Source organism: Giraffa tippelskirchi, chromosome 13 (genome assembly GCF_054371585.1).
Source record: "Giraffa tippelskirchi isolate mGirTip1 chromosome 13, T2T-mGirTip1v1.2.pri, whole genome shotgun sequence".
NCBI lineage: Eukaryota > Metazoa > Chordata > Mammalia > Artiodactyla > Giraffidae > Giraffa > Giraffa tippelskirchi.
The window spans coordinates 14,981,957-15,004,380 of record NC_137287.1 but is presented as its reverse complement, the minus strand read 5'-3'; the positions used below and the strand labels follow the sequence as shown (position 1 = coordinate 15,004,380).

Here is a 22,424-nt window from a genome sequence, read left to right as displayed (position 1 = left end):
TGAAACTGCAGGAGAAAAAATACAAGACTGTTATTGCCTTGATCCTTATCACATACTCCTGCCTGACTATATACCCTTTCCCTATTCACCAGGGAGGGCGTGGGGCGCAGTTCTTGAGGCACTAGCCTACTGTGCCTGGCATAGTTATAAAGCCGTTCTGTTTTCTCCTCCATAACTCTGTCTCCATATTTCTGTTTGGCATTGGTGCACCGAGAGCCGAGATTTTGGCAACAATGTTCCTGAGAGATCTGTTCTGTCTGTCCTTCAGGATGCTCAATCATGACCCTATGTCATCCAGCAGGATCCATCACGAGGCCCATTCAGAACAAATAAACAGGAATTCAAGCCAGAGCCTCTGACTCCAATATTAAGCCCAATCTCATGTGAATCTTCACTCCTACCTCTCCAAGCAAAGAGAAAAACCAGTGCAAAGGCCCTGAGTTTGGGAGTATCCTTGGCAGGTTTCAGGGACAAACAAAGCTGCTAGACAGAGCAAAGAGATGGGTTGTTGGTGACATATGACAGGACCGAAAGAGCATGGGTCACCTTACCCCCTCCCACCACCTCCTTACCGTTCCCTGACTCCTCAGAGCCCTCAGGACAAAACCCCAAGTCTGTAGTCTGGCTTTTAAGGCCTTCAGTCCCAAGTCCCTGTGCAGCCTTGAACCTTACTTCTTGCTTTTCCCTACCTTCTGCATCACCCATGTGTCCTACTTTGCATGCCTGCTCAGCACTACCCTCTCTTGTGACTCTCCCTGCATAGAGAGTGAGCCTGCTCCTCCTTCACTTGACAATCCTTCTCATATTTTCACCTTCAGCTTGAGTTTCAGCTCTCAGGGAAGCTTTCTCCCTCTCCTCTGCCCCTTCAGCGCTCCCAGAGCCCCCAAGCTCCCCTCGTCCACTCACTGATCACCACGCACTGTCGTTCTCCATCTCTTGGTCTCTCTCTCCCCGTGACAGGAGGCAGGGTGTTCTCCATGGCCCCAGCAGCAGGCCACCCGAAAAGGAGACACCTCCATGAGTAATGGGAGAAGGAAGGCAGGAACATACTGGTTCCAACTGGGGGGCTCTGCAAAAGCAGGCCAAGGAGTCTGGTCTGCACCTGATCTCCGGGAATGCCTATGTCAGTGCCGTGTCTTGATAGAGTGATGGGCCAACCGAGCAGAGAGGGCATGGGGGCCCAAGGCAGGGACCATCAGAAGGAGCAGCAGAGTCTACTCCATTCATTGAATCTGTGAGCCTTTGGAGCACTGTTACAGAGACTGGATGGGGAGGAACAAGTCCCAGTAGCATCCTGCCTTGCAGGAAGGCATGTCTTGTGGCTCAACTGTCTTCATCATCGTCATCTCTAATACTTTTTTTCCTTCCAGCTGTGCCACATGGCTTATGGAATTTTAGTTCTCTGACCAGGGATTGAACCTAGGTCCTTGGCAGTGAAAGCAGAGTCCTCATTACTGGACTGCCAGGGAAGTCCCATCACTAACATTAGGCACTGACTAATGGCCTGTTCTATGCTGTTTCCAAACGATAACGTGTCCTTTACAAAACCCCATGGAGTGGATAGCACTGTTTCCCCATTTCACAGATGAGGAAAACTGAGGCACAGCAAGGTTATGTGATTAGTTCTGGGTCACACAGCTAGAAGTTGAATTGGGCTCCAAAGTCAGAGCTCTTTACCTTTATCACCGTCTCCAGCCTCCAGCCTGAAACTTTCCAATCTGTGAGACTTTCCACAGTCCTTGCCCCCTGGGTTCTCCTCAGGAAACTGACAGGGGACTACATTTCACAAATGAGGTGCAGAGGAAGGAAATGAATCCCATTTTTTAGCCTCTATTATGTCACTGGTCACTTGATACATATATATTACCTCATTTAATCCTTGTAATGACCTTGGGAATAGGTCTTATGGGTATTGTTGCCACTTTTACAGATGAGGTTCAGTGACTTGTCAAGATCACACAGAATAAATTGTAGAGGCCTTGGACTCAGAACAGGCTCCGATCTCTGGCCTGGTCCCTGTCATCCCATAGTTGCTTTGGTGTCCCATTCAGAGGACACAGGGTTGGACACCACAGTGAGAATGGGAGGCACAGAGTCAGCACTGCTCTGTGTCTAGGTTCCAACCCAGTCCCAACCTGGTGCTTGGCACTCCCTGGAATCCAGCTAAGTTTAACCTCTACTTCCAGAGCAGCTCTGGGCTTGATGAGAAGGGCCAGAGGAAGTGGAAGAACATAGATGGGAAACTAGGGTGTCGACTTCAAAATGAGAAGAAAGTTGAAGTTTCCTGGTGGTCTAGTGGTTGGCGTTCTGGGCTTTCGTTACTGTGGCCCAGGTTCAGTCCCTGGTCAGGGAACTGAGATCCCATAAGTCATGAGGCTCAGACCAAGAAAAAAAAATCCCCCCACTTTGCATTATCCCCAGTGACCTCCTTGTGGAATTTGTGCTCACAGTCGCCCAACTTTAGGTCCTGTGAGTCTACAGAGTCTAATTCCTAGCTTGGAGAGGGACCTTTCTACCGGGCGACGCAGCCAGAATCCCATTAATTTTTGAGGTACATCTGCCACCTGGTCACTTGGGTCTCCTCCTGCCAATAGACCAGCAGGCAACAAAAGGACATGCCACACTGTTGCAGGAGGGGGACTCCTTCCAGGACCCAAGAGGGGGCTCTTGTCTAACATTCTGGAATGAGTTGTCCAAGGAGACACACGAGCTGACAAAGCAATAGACTGTATTGAGAAGGGGCACCCAGGTAGAGACCAGAAGTGAAAGAGAACCCAGGAGAACTGATTTGCCACGTGGCTTCCAGTCTCAGGTTGTATGGTGATGGAATTCGTTTCCAGATTTTCTTTGGCCATTCACTGTGATTCAGCATCCTTCCTGGTGGTGCACACATTGCTCAGCCAAGATGGATGCCAGTAAGAAGGATTCTGGGAAGTGGTAGAGCGCATGGCATCTCCTTCTGCCCTTCCCTGAACTCTTCCGGTTGGTGGTGGCTTGTTAGTTCCATCTTCCTTTCTAGGACTTCCTACTGTGAAATAACTCACACAGATGGTTACTATGGTATCTGGCTAGGGTAGGCGCTTTCGGTCAGTGTGCTTCCCCTAACAATATGGATGTGCAGAGGGTAACAGACTATGGTCAGAAGAGGAAACAGCACCACCGCTATGTAATGGGGGACAGCAGGAATATGCTTAGCATTCAGGTGATCCATTGGAATATCTCCAGCTACCCATTCTGAGGGGTTTTTTTTTTCTCTTAACAATTGTATTTATTTATTATTATTTTATATTTTTGGCTGTACCAGGTCTTCATTGTGGTGTGGCGGCTTTCTCTAGTTTCAGAGAGCGAGGGCTATTTTCCTGTTGACGTTTGTGGGCTTTTAATCGCGCTGGCTTCTTTTGTTGCGGAGCACAGGCTCGAGTTGTACAGGGTTCAGTGGTGGCTGCACATGGACTCAGTAGTTGTGGCTCTCGGACTTAGGTGCTCCGAGGCATGTGAGATCTTCCAGGACCAGGGATCGAACTGCTGTCCCCTGCATTGCCAGCTAGATTCTTAACCACTAGACCCCCAGGGAAGCCCATATGTTAAACTTTATTTTTAAGTGAGCAAGTACCATTGTCACGGGCTCATAAAGCATGCTAACTAGGGACTCAGACCCTTGAGGAGTGAGGCCCAGGATCAATCCCCCAGACAAAGGGTAGAGACCAGCAGAACACTAGCTGAAGCCAGGAGCAGAAGGCAAGGGGTGGGCTAGAATGAGTGGATGTAGAGGAAAGAGGTGAGAGATAGCAGTTGTGTTTCTAGAACTAATCCTCCTTTCCTAAGTTTATCCAGAAATTATGATCAAGCAGAATCCTGGGGAAGTTGTACTGCCATGAAGAGAAATTACTAGGAGAAGCAAGCAGATCTGAACAGTGCCAAAGTGGACTGTAGGACATTGTTGGTGCCCTACCTAGATTCTTTTGCCAACAGTACACCCATCCCCTTTTTACCCCACCTCTGGAGAACTGCCCAGCACCTCTCCTCCTGGAAGAATTTGGCCAGCGGTGAAATTAACTTGGTGATACAATTTTGGCTCCAGAATTTCTCTAGATCAAATGTGGTCAGCTGAGACCACATTGTTGCTCAGCATTTTGTCACTGAAGTACCTTGATAACCCTATTCTCCTTCTGAGAACACTTCCCCAGTCACTTGATCCAGAATTTCCGTCTTGGACTACATCAAGCTCAAAAGCTTCTGCATACCAGCAGAAGCAACTAACAAAGTGAAAAGACAGCCTATGGAAAGGAAGGAAAAAGTTTGAAAATCATACATTAACGGGGATTAATATATAAAAATGTAAAGAATTTAGTCAGCCTAATAGGAACAGCAACAACAAAAAGACAAGAAAAATAAAATGAAAAGGAGGGGACTTCCCTGGTGGTACAGTGGATAAGAACCCGCCTGCCAGTGCAAGGGACTTGGGTTCAAACCCTAGGCCAGGAAGATTCCACGTGCTGAGGAGCAACTATGCTCTCACCGCCATAAATGAATAAACATTCACCGTGTAAAAAAGACAATAAGAATCATCTTATACAGATCAGAAAATTGAGTTTCTAAGAGCTGATGTTACACAATGCCCCAAAGCTAGAGATGATGCTGAAAGCTCAGCTTCTTTGTACACCAGTGCTGAATAAATTCTCAGAGACAGAGTTTTGGGTAAAGTAGGAAAGGAGCGCCTTATTGCTTTGCCAGGCAAAGGGGGACACAGTGGGTTCATGCCCTCAAAACCATCTGTCCCCCATTTGGGGAAGAGAGTGAAAAGTTTTATAGCAATTGTTCAGAGAGGGCATGATCAACTCGTGACATGCTTCTTCTTTTCTTCTTTTATTGCTTTATGATATTGTATTAGCCACACATCAACAGCGTGAACATTCTTCTGATGGGTTGGTGGTGAGGTAAGTAGGAGTCCATGGTCTCAAACTTCAGGTCCAACTGGTCAGGTGTCTACATGCTTGTGGGCAGGATACCATTGTTAACCATCAAATTCTCCCACCTAGAGGGGGTTTCGGGATCTGCAAAATAGCTCAAAGATACTGTGTGCATCCCTTGATGGGGAATCAGGCTCTGGCTCCAAGCCTACTCTTCATTTTCTTGGCTTCTCCCAGGTTTTGCATCCCTGCCTTTCCCTAATGAACAACTCTTTGAATCTGCCCATTAGAACTCAGGGAAGGCCATGGAGCCTGAAAGAAGGCTGTTTGGTATAATCAAAGAAATGGAGGAGGGGACTTCCCTCGTGGTCCAGTGGCTGGGACCCCATGGTCCCAGTGCAGGGGGCCCGAGTTTGAGCCCTGGTACGGGAACTAGATCCCACAAGCTTTAACCCAGTGCAGCCTCGTAAACAAATATATATATACATATATATACACAAAAGGGAGGAAACAAAGACCTTGTGTCCAGGAGCCCTACAGGGCCCTGTACTGAGGTAAGGCCAGATCTCCACCCTGAGTCTTATCCTAGATTCAGTGGAGAAAAATTCCCTGGGTTACTGTTACCAAGATAGATTCCTGATTCCCACTCAGACATTCCATTGGTCTTAAGGAGCCACTCTTGGTAATGAACCCTCCTGCCAATGCAGGAGACTTAAGAGATGTGGATTTGATCCCTGTGTCGGGAAGATCCCCTGGAGGAAGGGACAGCAACCCACTGCAGTATTCTTCCCTGGAGAATCCCATGGACAGAGGAGTCTAGTAGGTTTCACTTCATATGGTCGGAAAGAGCTGGACACAATTGAAGCGACTTAGCAAACATGCACCAACCACTAAAGCCGAAGAAGATGAAGTTGACTGTTGTATAAAGATCCACAAGAATTTCTAGGACTAACACCGAAAGAAGAAAAAAGAAAAACAGGTGTAAAGATGTCCTTTTCAACATGGGAAACTGGAATGCAAAAGCAGAAGTCAAAAGATATCTGGAGTAACAGGCAAGTTTTGCCTTGGAGAACAAAACGAAGTAGGGCAAAAGCTAACAGAGTTTTGTCAAGAGAACACACTGGTCACAGCACACATTCTCTTCCAACAACACGCGAGACAACTCTACACATGGACATCACCAGATGGTCAATACTGAAATCAGATCGATTGTATTCTTCTCAGCCAAAAATGCAGAAGTTCTATACAGTCAGTAAAAAAAGTCTTGGAGCTGACTGTGGCTCAGATCATTGGCTCCTTAATGCAAAATTCAGCCTTAAATTAAAGAAAGTAGGGGAAACCACGAGGCCATTCAGCTGTGACCTAAACCAAATCCCTTATGATTATACAGTGAGAGTGAAAGTCGCTCAGTTGTGTTCGACTCTTTGTGACCCCATAGACCATACAGTCCATGGAATAATACTGGAATGGGTAGCCTTTCCCTTCTCCAGAGTATCTTCTCAACCGAGGGATTGGACTCTGGTCTCCCACATTGCAGGCAGCTTCTTTACCAGATGAGCCACAAACGAAGCCGAAGAATACTGGAGTGGTTATCCTATCCCTGGTCCAGTGGATCTTCCCGACCCAGGAATCGAGCCGGGGTCTCCTGCAGTGTGGAGTCTTTACCAACTGAGCTATCAGTGATTATGCAGTAGAGGTGACGAATACATTCAAGGAATTAGATCTGGTAGACAGACTGCTTGAAGAACTATGGACAGAGGTTTGTAACATTGTACAAGTGGCACTGACCAAAATCATCCCAAAGAAAAAGAAATGCAAGAAGGCAAAGTGGTTGTCTGAGGAGGCTTTAAAAATAGCTGAGGAAAGAAGAGAAGTGAAAAGCAAGGGAGAAGAGAAGGAAAGATATATCCAACTGCTTGCAGAGTTCCAGAGAATAGTAAGGAGAGATAACAAGGCCTTCTCAAATGAACAATGCAAAGAAATCAGAAAACAATAGAATGGGAAAGACTACAGCGATCTCTTCAAGAAAACTGGAGAGATCAGGGGAACATTTCATGCAAAGATGGGCATGAAAAAGGACAGAAACAGTAAGGACCTAACAGAAGCAGAAGAGATTAAGAAGAGGTGGCAAGAATACACAGATGAACTACAAAAAAGGTCTTAATGACCCGGGTATCCACGATGGTGTGGTCACTAACCTTGAGCCAGACATCCTGGAGCGTGAGGTCAAGTGGGCCTTAGGAAGCATTACTATGAACAGAGCTATCGGAGGCGACCGAATTCTAGTTGGAGCTATTTCAAATCCTAAAAGATGATACTGTTAAAGTGCTGCACTCAATATGTCAGCAAATTTGGAAAACTCAGCAGTGGCTCCAGGACTGGAAAGGGTCAGTTTTCCTTCCCATCCCGAAGAAGGGCCGTGCCAAAGAATTCTCAGATCACAGCACATCTGCACTCATTTCATGTGCTAGTACAGTCATGCTCAAAATCCTTCAAGCTAGGCTTCAGCGGTATATGAACTGAGAACTTCCAGATGGATAAGCTGGGTTTAGAAAAGGCAGAGGAACCAGAGATCAAATTGCCAACATTAGCTGGATCATAGAGAAAGCAAGGGAATTACAGAAGAAACATCTATTTCGGCTTCATTGACTACTGGAAAGCCTTTGACAGTGTGGATCTCAGCAAACCATGGAAAATTCTTAGAGATGGAACTACCAGACCAACTTAGCTATTTCCTGAGAAACCTTTATGAGGCTCAATAAAGGACAACCAACCGGGTCAAAATTGGGAAAGGAGTACAACAAGGCTATATATTGTTACTCTGTTTATTTAACTTTATGCAGAGTACATCATGCAAAATGCAGGCTGGATGACTCACAAGCTGGAATCAATATTGCCAGGAGAAATATCAAAAACCTCAGAGAAGCAGGTAATACCACCCTATTGGCAGAAAATGAAGAGGAACTAAAGACCTCTTGATGAGGGTGAAAGCGGAGAGCGAAAAAGCTTGCTTAAAACCTCACATTCAAAATACTAAGATCACGGCATCTGGTCCCATCACTTCATGGCAAGTAGAACGGGAAAAAATGGGAGCAGTGACAGACTTTATCTTCTTGGGCTCCAAAGTCACTGCAGATGGTGACTGCAGCCATGATATTCAAAGATGCTTCTTCCTTGGAAGGAAAACTATGACAAACCTAGACAGCATATTAAAAGGCAAAGACAGATGCAGAAGAGATTAAGAAGAGGGATAATAATTAAGAAATTATGATCAAGCAGAATCCTGGGGAATTTGTACTGGCATGAAGAGAACTTAATAGGAGAAGCTTGTTGGTGCCCCCACCAGATTCTTTTGCCAACAGTACACCCATCCCCCAAGTCCCCCACCTTTGGAGAACTGCCCAGCACCTCTCCTCCTGGAAGAATTTGGCCAGTGGTCAAATTAACTTGGTGATACAATTTTGGCTCCAGAATTTCTCTAGATCAAATGTGGTCAGTTGAGACCACATTCTTGCTCAGCATTTTATCACTGAAATATCTTGATAATCCTATTCTCCTTCTGAGAATATTTCCCCAGTCACTTGATCCAGAATTTCCATCTTGGACTACATCAAACTAAAAAGCTTCTGCACGCCAGAAGAAGCAATTAACAAAATGAAAAGACAGCCTATGGAAAGGAAGGAAAAAGTTTGAAAATCATATATTAAAGGGAATTAATATCTAAAAATGTAAAGAACTTAGTCAGCCTAATAGCAACAGCAACAACAAAAAGACAAGAAAAAATAAAATGAAAAGGAGGGGATTTCCCTGGTGGTGCAGTGGAAAAGAATCCCCCTGCCAGTGCAGGGGACTTGGGTTCAATCCCTAGGCCAGGAAGATTCCACATGCTGAGGAGCAGCTACGCTCTCTACGCCATAAATAAATAAATATTCACCATTTGAAAAATAAAATAATAATCATCTCATAAAGGTAAGAAAATTGAGTTTCTAAGAGGTGATGTTACACAATGCCCCAAAGCTAGAGATGATGCTGAAAGCTCAGCTTCTTTGTACACCAGTGCCGAAACAAATCTCAGAGACAGAATTTTGGGTAAAGTAGAAAAGCAGTACTTTATTGCTTTGCAAGGCAAAGGGGGATACAGTGGGTTCATGCCCTCAAAACCATCTGTCCCCCATCTGGGGAAGAGAGTGAAAAGTTTTATAGCAATTGTTCAGAGAGGGCATGATCAATTCGTGACATGCTTCTTTTTTTCTTTTATTGCTTTATGATATTATCTTAGCCACACATCAACAGCGTGAACATTCTTCTGATGGGTTGGTGGTGAGGTAAGTAGGAGTCCATGGTCTCAAACTTCAGGTCCAACGGGTCAGCTGTCTACATGCTTGTGGGCAGGATACCATTGTTAACCATCAAATTCTCCCACCTAGCGGGGATTTCAGGATCTGCAAAATAGCTCAAAGATATTGTGTGCATCCCTTGATGGGGAATCAGGCTCTGGCCCCAAGGCTACTTTCATTTTCTTGGCTTCTCCCAGGTTTTACATCCCTGCCCTTCCCTAATGAACAACTGCTTGAATCTCCCCATTAGAACTCAGGGAAGGCCATGGAGCCTGAAAGAAGGCTGTTTGGCATAATCAAAGAAATGGAGGAGGGGACTTCCCTCGTGGCCAGTGGCTGGGACCCCATGGTCCCAGTGCTGGGGGCCCGGGTTTGATACCTGGTCAGGGAACTAGATCCCACATGTTTCAACCCAGTGCAGCCTAGTAAACAAATATATAAAAATAAAAAAAGGGAGGACACAAAGACCTTGTGTCCAGGAGCCCCACAGGGCCCTGCACCGAGGTAAGGCCAGATCTCCACACTGAGTCTCATTCTAGATTTCAGTGGAAAAAAGAATCCCCTGGGTTAGTCTTACAAATATAGATTGCTGATTCCCACTCAGACATTGCATAGGTCCTAAGGAGCCTCTCGTGGTAATGAACCCGCCTGCCAAGGCAGGAGACTTAAAAGATGTGGATTTGATCCCTGGGTCGGGAAGATCCCCTGGAGGAAGGCACAGCCACCCACTCCAGTATTCTTGCCTAGAGAATCCCATGGACAGAGGAGTCCAGTAGGTTGCATTCCATAGGGTCAAAAAGAGCTGGACACGATTGAAGCGACTTAGCAAACGTGCACCAACCACTAATGCCGAAGAAGCTGAAGTTGACTGTTGTATAAAGATCCACAAGACTTTCTGGGACTAACACCAAAAGAAAAAAAAACAGATGTAAAGATGTCCTTTTCATCATGGGGAATTGGAAGGCAAAATAGGAAGTCAAAAGATATCTGGAGTAACAGGCAAGTTTGGCCTTGAAGTATAAAATGAAGCGGGGCAAAAGCTAACAGAGTTTTGTCAAGAGAACACACTGGTCATAGTAAACACTCTCTTCCAACAACACACGAGACAACTCTACACATGGACATCACCAGATGGTCAATACTGAAATCAGATCGATTGTATTCTTCTCAGCCAAAAATGGAGAAGCTCTATACAGTCAGTAAAAACAAGTCCTAGAGCTGACTGTGGCTCAGATCATTGGCTCCTTAATGCAAAATTCAGCCTTAAATTAAAGAAAGTAAGGGAAACCACGAGGCCATTCAGCTGTGACCTAAATCAAATCCCTTATAATTATACAGTGAAAGTGTAAGTCGCTCAGTTGTGTTCGAATCTTTGTAACCCCATAGAGTATACAGTCCATAGAACAATACTGGAATGGGTAGCCTTTCCCTTCTCCAGGGTATCTTCTCAACCCAGGGATTGAACTCAGGTCTCCTGCATTGCAGGCTTATTCTTTACGAGCTGAGCCACAAGGGAAGCCCAAGAATACTGGAGTGGTTATCCTATCCCTGGTCCAGTGGATCTTCCCGACCCAGGAATCGAGCCGGGGTCTCCTGCAGTGCGGAGTCTTTACCATCTGAGCTATCAGTGATTATACAGTGGAGGTGACTAACAGATTGAAGGAATTAGATCAGGTAGACAGCCTGCCTGAAGAACTACGGACAGAGGTTTGTGACATTGTACAAGACGCACTGACTAAAATCATCCCAAAGAAATGCAAGAAGGCAAAGTGATTGTCTGAGGAGGCTTTAAAAATAGCTGAGGAAAGAAGAGAAGTAAAAAGAAGAGAAAAGAGAAGGAAAGATATACCCAAATGATTGCAGAGTTCCAGAGAATAGTAAGGAGAGATAAGAAGGCCTTCTCAAATGAACAATGCAAAGAAATCAGAAAACAATAGAATGGGAAAGACTATAGAGATCTCTTCAAGAAAACTGGAGAGATCAGGGGAACATTTCATGCAAAGATGGGCATGAAAAAGGACAGAAACAGTAAGGACCTAACAGAAGCAGAAGAGATTAAGAAGAGGTGGCAAGAATACACAGACGAACTACAAAAAGGTCTTAATGACCTGGGTATCCACGATGGTGTGGTCACTAACCTAGAGCCAGACATCCTGGAGCGTGAGGTCAAGTGGGCCTTAGGAAGCATTACTATGAACAGAGCTATCGGAGGCGACCGAATTCTAGTTGGAGCTATTTCAAATCCTAAAAGATGATACTGTTAAAGTGCTGCACTCAATATGTCAGCAAATTTGGAAAACTCAGCAGTGGCTCCAGGACTGGAAAGGGTCAGTTTTCCTTCCCATCCCGAAGAAGGGCCGTGCCAAAGAATTCTCAGATCACAGCACATCTGCACTCATTTCATGTGCTAGTACAGTCATGCTCAAAATCCTTCAAGCTAGGCTTCAGCGGTATATGAACTGAGAACTTCCAGATGGATAAGCTGGGTTTAGAAAAGGCAGAGGAACCAGAGATCAAATTGCCAACATTAGCTGGATCATAGAGAAAGCAAGGGAATTACAGAAGAAACATCTATTTCGGCTTCATTGACTACTGGAAAGCCTTTGACAGTGTGGATCTCAGCAAACCATGGAAAATTCTTAGAGATGGAACTACCAGACCAACTTAGCTATTTCCTGAGAAACCTTTATGAGGCTCAATAAAGGACAACCAACCGGGTCAAAATTGGGAAAGGAGTACAACAAGGCTATATATTGTTACTCTGTTTATTTAACTTTATGCAGAGTACATCATGCAAAATGCAGGCTGGATGACTCACAAGCTGGAATCAATATTGCCAGGAGAAATATCAAAAACCTCAGAGCAGCAGATAATACCACCCTACTGGCAGAAAATGAAGAGGAACTAAAGAGCCTCTTGGTGAGGGTGAAAGCGGAGAGCGAAAAAGCTGGCTTAAACCTGACATTCAAAATACTAAGATCACGGCATCCGGTCCCATCACTTCATGGCAAGTAGAAAGGGGAAAAGTGGGAGCAGTGACAGATTTTATCTTCTTGGGCTCCAAAGTCACTGCAGATGGTGACTGCAGCCATGAAATCAAAAGATGCTTGTTCCTTGGAAGGAAAACTATGACCAGCCTAGACAGCATAATAAAAAGCAAAGACATCGCTTTGCTGACTAAAGTCCCTATAGTCAAAGCTATGGTTTTTCCAGTGGTCGTGTATAGATGTAAGAGTTGGATTGACCCTTGCTTAAGCAAATCTAGTGGAATTCAGATCATTCTAATGGAAGAGAGAGCTTTAGGCAGCTGAGATCTAAGCCCTCAGGGCTTCCTAATATCTGTGGATGACCAGTTAAGAGTTTAGGCGGCTGCCCTGGGCTTCCCAGATGGCACTAGTGGTAAAGAACCTCCGCCTGCCAATGCAGGAGATATAAGAGATGTGGATTCCATCCTTGGGTGGGGAAGATCCGCTGGAAGAGGGCATGGCAACCCACTCCAGTATTCTTGCCTGGAAAATCCTATAGACCGAGGAGGGCTGGTGGGATACAGTCCATAGGGTCGCAACGAATCTGACCCGACTGAAGTGACTTAGCACCCACACACTCTGGGCCTAGAGAGGGGGGTGAAGTTAAGCACATTCCAGGAAGGGAATGAAGGCAGGAGGCCTAGCAGCAGCTAATGGAAGAATTACATGAGAATTCAGAGTTTTCCATGGAGCTCTGGAAGAAGAATATTTGGAAGAATTTGGAAGAATACAGGTAAATGGAAGAATACAGTATTGTGCAGGAGGCCACGGTCTTACAGATCCTAGATTTCTGGAAGACTAAATCTCAAATGCTCATCTCTAAATGGACAAAGGCCTGAGGCTCCCAGCTCACTCTGGATTAGGTCAGGAATTTTGCATCCTAGCTGCCTAGCATGGGGCTTCCCTGGTGGTTCAGACAGGAAAGAATCGGCCTGTGATTGGGGAGACCTGGGTTTGATCCCTGGGTTGGGAAGATCCCCCAGAGGAGGAAACTGCAACCCACTCCAGTATTCTTGACTGGAGAATCCCCACCAGCAGAGGAGCCTGGCAAGAGTTGGAAACGACTGAGCAACTAAGCACAGCACAGCACAGCTGCCTAGCATAGGGTCTGACCCACAAGAGGAGCTTAATATCCATTTATCTGATCTAGCAGCGGTGGTCCTCAACCACATTTTCCAGAAGATTTTTAACATCATTTATTTCCAACTGTGTGGGGTTTCTTTGCAAGCGTAGTCCAGTGATTTGTCTGCTTCAATATTCAAAAGGGTCAAAAAGGGAACTTCCTTGGTGGTCAAGTGGTTAAGAACCTGTCTGCCGATGCAGGGGACATGGGTTCAATCCCTGCCCCGGGAAGACCCACATGCAGCTGAGCCTGTGTGCCACAACTGCTGAAGCCCATGAGCCCTAGAGCCTGTGCTCCACGACAAGAGAAGCCACTGCAGTGAGAAATAGGGCAGCACAAGGAAGAGTGGTCCAATTCGGGAAAACCCACATGCAGCAACAAAGACCCAGCATGGTCAGAAAGAATATCAGCACGTTGATGATTTCAAACGCCTTTAAAAAAGAAACAAACTTTTCCAATGTTGAAAGCCCCTGCTGCAGGAAGCGACTTAGAGCTTCCATCCCAGCTCTCAGTGAGAAGGGTGCCTGCATGTGGGCTAGGTTGCCTCAGTCCCCGCTAAGGTGCTTCAGTTGAGTGCGCCTCTTTGTGACCCTATGGACTGCAGGCCACCAGGCTCCTCTGTCGATGGGATTCTCCAGGCAAAAATGCTGGAGTGGATTGCCTTGCCCTCCTCCAGGGAATTTTCCCCACCCACAGATGGAACCTGAGCGCCCTACGTCTCCTGCATTGGCAGATGGATTCTTTACCACTAGTCCTATCTGGGAAGCCCCACTAGAAGTGTACAACTCTAAAAAGAAATGTGATAGTATCTATGTGATAAATTTGATGAGGTCTGGGGAGAAGTTTATACTGGCAACACCCACTGACAGGAGAAATTCAGCTACTGTTGACATCAGACCCTCCAGGGATACTGGACAATGAACGCTACTGAAGTGTTCTGTGACCATTTGAAGCCACACCCACGGTTGGGTGGTTTACTTTCAGAACTCTCATTAACCAGACCCTGGCAACTTTTGTGGAGCCTTGTTTTCAGGGATTACTAATTGCAGGGGTGACTGTCAACCTCTTACAGAGGCATTTTCTCTTCATTGCCCACCATATTTCAGTGTAAATTAAACTCCTCTCTGCTTTTTTAAAAAACTATTTATTTGGCTGCTTTCGGTCTTAGTTGTGACATGCAGGCCCTTTCATTGCAATGCACGGGCTTCTCGCTAGCAAAAAGCACATGGGCTCAGCAGTTCGACTGAGAACTTACTTGCCCTGTGGCATGTGGGATCTTAGTTCCCCAATCCAACCACTTCACCTGCGTTGGAAGGCCGTTTCTTAACCAACAGACCACCAGGGAAGGCCCTCTTCTCTGCTTTCTGTGTAGTGTCCCATGTGACGAACAAAAGAGCTCCATCAGTGCATGTCTTATAGCGGGCGCTTGCCCAGATAATCTGCTACATGATGGCTGTCCCTTCCACTAGGAGCCACAGAAAGCTGTGTTTGTCATTAAGGCTGTTTACAGGCATTCCCAGGGAGTGCTAGTGGTAAAGCATCTGACTACCAATGCACGGGACGTAAGAGATGTGGATTTGATCCCTGGGTTGGGAAGATGCCCTGGAGGAGGACATGGCAACCCATTCCAATGTTCTTGCCTGGAGAATCCCATGGACAGAGGAGCCTGGCAGGCTACAGTCCATAGGGTTGCAAAGACTCAGACATGACTGAAATGACTTAACATACACTCACAGGCATTGTAGTTCTTCTCCTTCCAGGCAGAAAGTGCAAAGAGTTCCTGTCTCTGCCCACTTTGAAATTAGGGAAGGCTGTGGATTAGTCAATACAATGTGAGCACAACTGTCCTGTGTCACTTCTGGGCAGACGCTATAAAAGCCAGGCCATGTTTCACTGAGCCCTTCTCCCTCAGTTCATCGGTGATTGGATGGTGAGTATGGAAGCTCATATCCAGATGGAGCCTCTTCCCTTGGCCTTAATCCCTGGGTAACTAGAATAAGCAGACCTCGCCCCACTGACCAACACTAGACATACAGCCTGAGCCTGAAACAGCCCTTAGTTGTTGTAAGCCACCCAAACGTGGGTGTTCTTTGTTACTGCAGCATAACTTCACCTACTCTGACTGATACAGAAGCTATGACCTTCTACACAAATCCAGGAGAGATCTGGATCTTTTAGAAGAGCACCACCCACTGCTGCAAAGGAACTTCCAGATCAATGGGCTGCTCCAGCTCCTGAATTCAGTGAGCTCAGTCCAAGGTTGTGGATAGTTCTGAGCGCCGGCAGGAGCCCTCCCTCGCTTTTCAGCAGCTCCTCACTGGAGACTGAATGGTGCACCTGTTTCTCAATGTGGTCTGCAGCCCCCGCCCCTCATATAGGAAACCACCACCACCGAGTGCCATAAACCATCTTTCCGATGGTTCTTAGACAAAATGTGTAAATGAGGTGGACAGAAGACAGAAATGTTTTGTGCAAATGAAAAGGGACTTGTGGGTGCTCTAAACCCTGAGTTCACTTATCACTGAGAAGGTCTGACTGTTGTTTTTATATTTTAGTGTCACTGTGGCTGGATTATAGTATTTGCAACTCATATTTTAAGCGTGCCTGCTCAATCGTTTCAGTCGTATCCGATTCTTTGCGACGGTACGGACTGTAGCCTGCCAGACTCCTCGGTCCATGGGATTCTCTATGCAGGAATACTGGAGTGGGTTGTCATGCCTTCCTGCAGCAGATCTTCCCCAACCAGGGGTTGAACCTGTGTCTCCTGCATCACAGGCAGATTCTTTACTGCTGAGCCACTGGGGAAGCCTATTTTCAGTTCAGTTCAGTTCCATTCAGTTGCTCAGTTGTGTCCGACTCTTTGTGACCCCATGAACCGCAGCATGCCAGCTCTCCCTGTCCATCACCAACTCCCTGAGTCCACCCAAACCCATGTCCATCAAGATGGTGATGCCTTCCAGCCATCTCATCCTCTGTTGTCCCCTTCTCCTCCTGCCCTCAATCTTTCCCAGCATCAGGGTCCCTTCCAATGAGTCAGCTCTTCGCATCAGGTGGCCAAAGTATTGGAGTTTCAGCTTCAACATCAGTGCTTCCAATGAACACCCAGGACTGATCTCCTTTAGGATGGACTGGTTGGATCTCCTTGCAGTCCAAGGGACTCTCAAGAGTCTTCTGCAACACCACGGTTCAAAAGCATCAATTCTGCAGTGCTCAGCTTTCTTTATAGTCCAACTCTCACATCCATACATGACCACTGGAAAAACCATAGCCTTGACTAGATGGACCTTTGTTGGCAAAGTAATGCCTGTGCTTTTTAATATGCTGTCTAGGTTTCCATACACATAGAACATGTGTTCTTCATATGGAAGTGAGCTGGTTTCTTTTGACATCAATTATAAAATTTCAGGAAATGTAAAATACATGAAAATACATCCCTTAGAATCAAGAATATGAGGTGTATCAAATGGTAAGTGAATACAGTTTTACTGTATGTGTTCTATGGCTTTTTCAGTGTATTATTACAGATCTTATGTCTCCAAGTTAAAATAATTTGATTTTCACTTTTAATTTGTTAACTAAGGAGTTATAAAATAAATGCTGTGCAGTGTTTTGATCAAAATTAAGGCTATGTTTAAAAACTTAGGCATGTCATGGGAAGTGATCAAATGTACAGGTTGAAAGAAGAATTGGCTGTGAAGAATCGTTTCTAGTCAGTCACAGGAGAAACTATGGAGAAAAAATGTTCCTTAGAGAATTTGAATGGAGAAGGCAATGGCACCCCACTCCAGTACTCTTGCCTGGACAATCCCATGGACGGAGGAGCCTGGTAGGCTACAGTCCATGGGGTCGCTAAGAGTCGGACACGACTGAGCGACTTCACTTTCACTTTTCACTTTCATGCACTGGAGAAGGAAATGGCAACCCACTCCAGTATTCTTGCCTGGAGAATCCCAGGGACGGCGGAGCCTGGTGGGCTGCCGTCTATGGGGTCGCACAGAGTCGGACACGACTGAAGCGACTTAGCAGCAGCAGCAGCAGCAGCAGGTTGGTCATAGCTTTCTTTCCAAGGAGTAAGCATCTTTTAATTTCATGGCTGCAATCACCATCTGCAGTGATTTTGGAGCCCCCCAAAATAAAGTCAGCCACAGTTTCCACTGTTTCCCCATCTGTTTGCCAGGAAGTGATGAGACCGGATGCCATGATCTTAGTTTTCTGAATGTTGAGCTTTAAGCCAATTTTTTCACTCTCCTCTTTCACCTTCATCAAGAGGCTCTTTAGTTCCTCTTCACTTTCTGCTATAAGGGGGGTGTCATCTGCATATCTGAGGTTTTTGATATTTCTCCTGGAAATCTTGATTCCAGCTTGTGCTTCCTCCAGCCCAGTGTTTCTCATGATGTACTCTGCATATAAGTCAAATAAGTAGGGAGACAATATACAGCCTTGATGTACTCCTTTTCCTATTTGGAACCAGTCTGTTGTTCCATGTCCAGTTCTAACTGTTGCTTCCTGACCTGCATACAGGTTTCTCAAGAGGCAGGTCAGGTGGCCCGGTATTCCCATCTCTTTCAGAATTTTCCACAGTTTATTGTGATCCACACCGTCAAAGGCTTTGGCATTGTCGATAAAGCAGAGGTAGATGTTTTTCTGGAACTCTCTTGCTTCTTCGACGATCCAGCGGATGTTGGCAATTTGATCTCTGGTTCCTCTGCCTTTTCTAAAAGCAGCTTGAACATCTGGAAGTTCACAGTTCATGTATTGCTGAAGCCTGGCTTGGAGAATCTTAAGCATTACTTTAGTAGCATGTGAGATGAGTGCAATTGTGTGGTAGTTTGAGCATTCTTTGCCATTGCCTTTCTTTGGGATTGGAATGAAAACTGACCTTTTCCAGTCCTGTGGCCACTGCTGAGTTTTCCATATTTGCTTGCATATTGAGTGCAACACTTTCACACCGTCATCTTTTACGATTTGAAATAGCTCCACTGGAATTCCATCACCTCCACTAGCTTTGTTCGTAGTGATGCTTTCTAAGGCCCACTTGACTTCACATTCCAGGATGTCTGGCTCTAGGTGAGTGATCACACCATCGTGATTATCTGGGTCCTGAAGATCTTTTTTGTACAGATTTTCTGTGTATTCTTGCCGCCTCTTCTTAGTAGCTTCTGCTTCTGTTAGGTCCATACCATTTCTGTCCTTTATCGAGTCCATCTTTGCATGAAATGTTCCCTTCGCATCTCTAATTTTCTTAAAGAGATGTCTAGTCTTTCCCATTCTATTGTTTTCCTCTATTTCTTTGCATTGATCACTGAGGAAGGCTTTCTTATCTCGCTTTGCTTTTCTTTGGAACTCTGCGTTCAAATGGGTATATCTTTCCTTTTCTCCGATGCTTTTCGCTTCCCGTCTTTTCATAGCTATTTGTAAGGCCTCCTCAGCCAGCCATTTTGCTTGTTTGCATTTCTTTTTCTTGGGGATGGTCTTGATTCCTGTCTTCTGTACAGTGTCACAAAGCTCCACCCACAGTTCATCAGGCACTCTACCAGATCTAGTCCCTTAAATCTATTTCTCACTTCCACTGTGTAGTCATAAGGGATTTGATTGAGGTCATACCTGAACGGTCTAGTGGTTTTTCTCCACTTTCTTCAATTTCAGTCTGAATTTGGCAAGAAGGAGTTCATGACCCGAGCCACAGTCACCTCCCAGTCTGGTTTTGCTGACTGGATAGAGCTTCTCCATCTTTGGCTGCAAAGAATAGAATCAATCTGATTTCAGTGTCAACCATCTGGTGCTGTCCATGTGTAGAGTCTTCTTTCGTGTTGTTGGAAGAGGGTGTTTGCTATGACCAGTGCATTCTCTTGGCAGAACTCTATTAGCCTTTCCTTAAGTATATACAAATAATATCTGCTCATGGTAAAAATGTCAAACAGCAGAGTACGTTATAAAGTGAAAAGCAAAAGTTCTCCTCTATCTCTGTATGCAGTCACACTCAGCCATCTCTCTATCCAGCCAGCTAGGGGTGCAGGCACACCATCTGGCCCTGAAGTGCTCTATAGAGTGTAAGAAATCGCCTTGACCTTCAGTAGGTTTATGTTTGGGTCTCATTTAATGAAGTGGGGCCAGTAGTGCTTCTGCTAGGACTGAAGCAAGCTGGATTAAGACTGGGCGTTTCTGGCGAGTACTTGTCTTATCCAAAAGGGGCAGCCACAATTCTGCAACAGCTGTTTCTTGTTCAAGGATACAAAGAATGCAGACTCAGTGTTGCTGGATTCCAAGTGAAAGAAATGTGTGGTTGCTCTGCCAAATGTAACACACAGAGGCTGGACATGATCAACTGGCAGATGCTATAGCTCTGAAGATGGGCTCTGAGGCCTTGGGAATCCTAGCTATTTTAGAAAAAATCATTTTATGATACTAATTATTTTTCCTCATAATTTTACATTCCTTTCTATACTTTATTTCATTTATTTGTGTATTATTTATTTTTGGCTGTGCTGGGTCTTTATTGCTGCATGCAGGCTTTCTCCAGTTGTGGCACGGGCTACTCTTTGTTGGGGTGGGCAGGCTTCTCGTTGGGGTAGCTTCTTTTGGTAAGGGAGCACAGGCTCTAGGTGCCTGGGCTCGGAAGTTCTGGCGCACGGGCTTTGTTTCTCTGCATTATGTGGGATCTTCCCAGACCAGGGTTGAAACCCGGGTCTCTTGCATTAGCAGGCGAATTCCTTACCACTAGACAGACCGCCAGAGAAGCTCTGAGTCCTAGCTTTATCACTCATTCATTCCCAGTTTCCTCATCTATAAAATGAGATCGTAAACAGGATTCTTACCAGGATCAAATGAGATGCTGAAAGCACATGAGACACGGAGCCTTCATAAAGTTTATATCTAGAAGAAGAGTCAAATGACTCTCATCTGGGAATTACACACATGAAAGCTTCGTTGAGACACAAACTTGAAAGATGAATATTTAACTGGGTGCAGCGGTGAGAAGGGTGGAAGGGAAGAACCTAATAGGTAGAGGGACTGGCTCCAGAAAAATCCCTGCGGAATCATGCAAACCCAAACTAAAGCACTGAGGCCAAAGAGGAAACAATCTTCCGGGAGTCAAGGATTTCCCAAACACACTGTGAGCTAGAAGCAGCCTCTCAGTTCATCCTGAGGCCAGTCCCTGCACACTTAGGACGTCACATCACACCCGCCAGCCTGCGTTGGATTCCCTGCCAGAAAAAGCACACTCACCATATCGTCCGCAAGGCACAGAAAAGAGGGGGAAGCACAGGGGTCAAGAGTGAATAGTTTTGCAGGCAGAGGAGGAAGATTAAGGCACGGTGAGAAGGTACACTGGTAGAAAGCAGGCCCGTTTGCCTCGGCAGCTGAGGTGTCTAGCGGGGAGGGGGTGGGGTCCTGGCGAGGGGGCAGGGGTGCCTCCAAGACTGGGTGGGCAATTTGTAGCGCCCACAACTTCAGCTTGAGGAATCGGATCAGGTTGTTGCATCTCAGGCAAACGGAGAATGGGCGCCCCCTAGGAGCAGTAACCGGTAGTGGACACCGAAGGACCCAGATGAGGGGCGGGGGAGGAGGGGGTGCGGCTCAAGATGGGGTAGACTGCCTGGCACAGTTTTCTTCTCCCAGGAGCTAACTCCTTCCGGCATGATGGACACCTGGGATCCCAAAACAGCAGGGCTGGAAGGACCCTGAGAAAGGGACTACCAACACGTGCCCTGTGTCAGGCCCTGAAGGTGGGCATTTTCGCGAACATTGTCTTAACACTCTGCTTCGAGGTAGGTATCCTTATCCCCATTTTTCAGATGAGAAAAATCGAGGTTTGGTGACTTTCCAAGGAGGGGTGGGGATTTCGTATGACTCCAGAGCCTTTTCCCTGGTGCTCTCCTGACTTGGAAGCTACCGATTCTCTGAGGTTTGGGGGAACAAGCATCAGGTGGGAGGCGCCAAAGCTTTCCAAGGGACAACAGCGTCACACTACTTTCGCCAACAACCGCGCCTCCCTTGTCGCCACAATACCGATTACTGTTACCTTCCTTGAAGAGCCTTCCCCTGACAGATGAAGTCCTCGCCACACGGGGAGGCGGATATTACAGATTCCTGAATCTCTCGGACGTCTTTTCTCCCTCACCCGCATTGATCCCCACTGGCGACAGAAATTCTTCCCCTCCACTAGCGAGTGAAGCCATGAGAGTACATTTCCCGGTAGGTCGTCAGAAGCGGGTGGCGAGGAGAGAAGGAAAGAGACTCTCCGTTTCCGTCCGTTCTCAATTTGGACTGTCGGTGGTGATGCACATTTCAACAGCCCACGTCCTTTCTCTGTTGAGCTACGGAGGGGACTAGGTCCCCCAGGAGGCACTGGCGCAGAGGATGTGCTAGGCCGCCACGTTTCTTGTAGTCTTTTCTCCTGTTTCCACAGGGAGTAGCCTTAGCGCATGAAGTACAAGTCCCAGGTCACCGTCTCCCCTTTCCTCCAGGGGCCATCTGTGGTGGTAGACCCCGCCCCTTTCCCCTTCCATTGTCTGGTGGAAAAGGATAGAAGGGAGCCGGGAAGACTGCAACTCTCCTCAAGCTTTACGCCAACAAGAGGGGAATTTCGATGTTACAGGTGGGCGAGGTGCCAAGGTGGTAGAGTCAGGCGACCGCGAGAGGCTAGGTTGCCTGCCATTCGTATGGTCGTCTCCTTATACTCTTGGTCCTGCCATTCTTAAGGAACTCTAGAAGGCTAGGAAACTACTATTCCCATCGCACCTCATAAGATGGACTAATAGTCTGGTGTCCGCCCCTCTTTCGCCATCTTGCTTGTAGTCCTCGTTCCTTTCCATTGTTCCTGAAAAGTAGAAATGGCAGCGGGAAGGCAGCAGATGGACTGCGACTCCCCTCAGGTACCACACCCGCGGAGGGTTGTGGACAGGAGGGCCTGTGAGTGACTGGGAAGGAGGTCTGGCCGGGGCAGAAGGCCATCTTGCTGGTAGTCATCGTTCCCACGCCTCGATGCTCTGCAACCCGGTGCCTTGGGGCAACCGGACTATAACTC

The 22,424-nt window shown here is 46.5% G+C and overlaps 1 protein-coding gene and 1 long non-coding RNA gene across 4 annotated transcripts in view; one reads left to right on the top strand and one right to left on the bottom strand.

The window, feature by feature from the left end:
* LOC145532695 (cardiotrophin-2-like) overlaps window positions 1-22,388 on the bottom strand; it is a 33,792-nt gene extending 11,404 nt beyond the window's left edge. The window contains exons 1-2 of one of the 3 annotated variants that reach the window (XR_014073469.1): window positions 21,420-22,388; window positions 8,994-9,352 (exon numbers count right to left, since the gene is read on the bottom strand). The gene's annotated coding sequence lies outside the window, so the exon portion shown is untranslated. Of the gene's footprint in view, window positions 1-8,993; window positions 9,353-18,681; window positions 19,133-21,419 lie in introns of those variants that run through there. The other 2 variants (XR_014073468.1, XM_081558261.1) reach the window with 2 other exon arrangements.
* On the top strand, window positions 9,155-22,406 carry LOC145532701 (uncharacterized). Its single transcript, XR_014073472.1, has 2 exons — window positions 9,155-10,323; window positions 19,342-22,406. It is a non-coding gene; the product is annotated as an uncharacterized LOC145532701 (long non-coding RNA).
* Window positions 22,407-22,424: the final 18 nt, after the last annotated feature.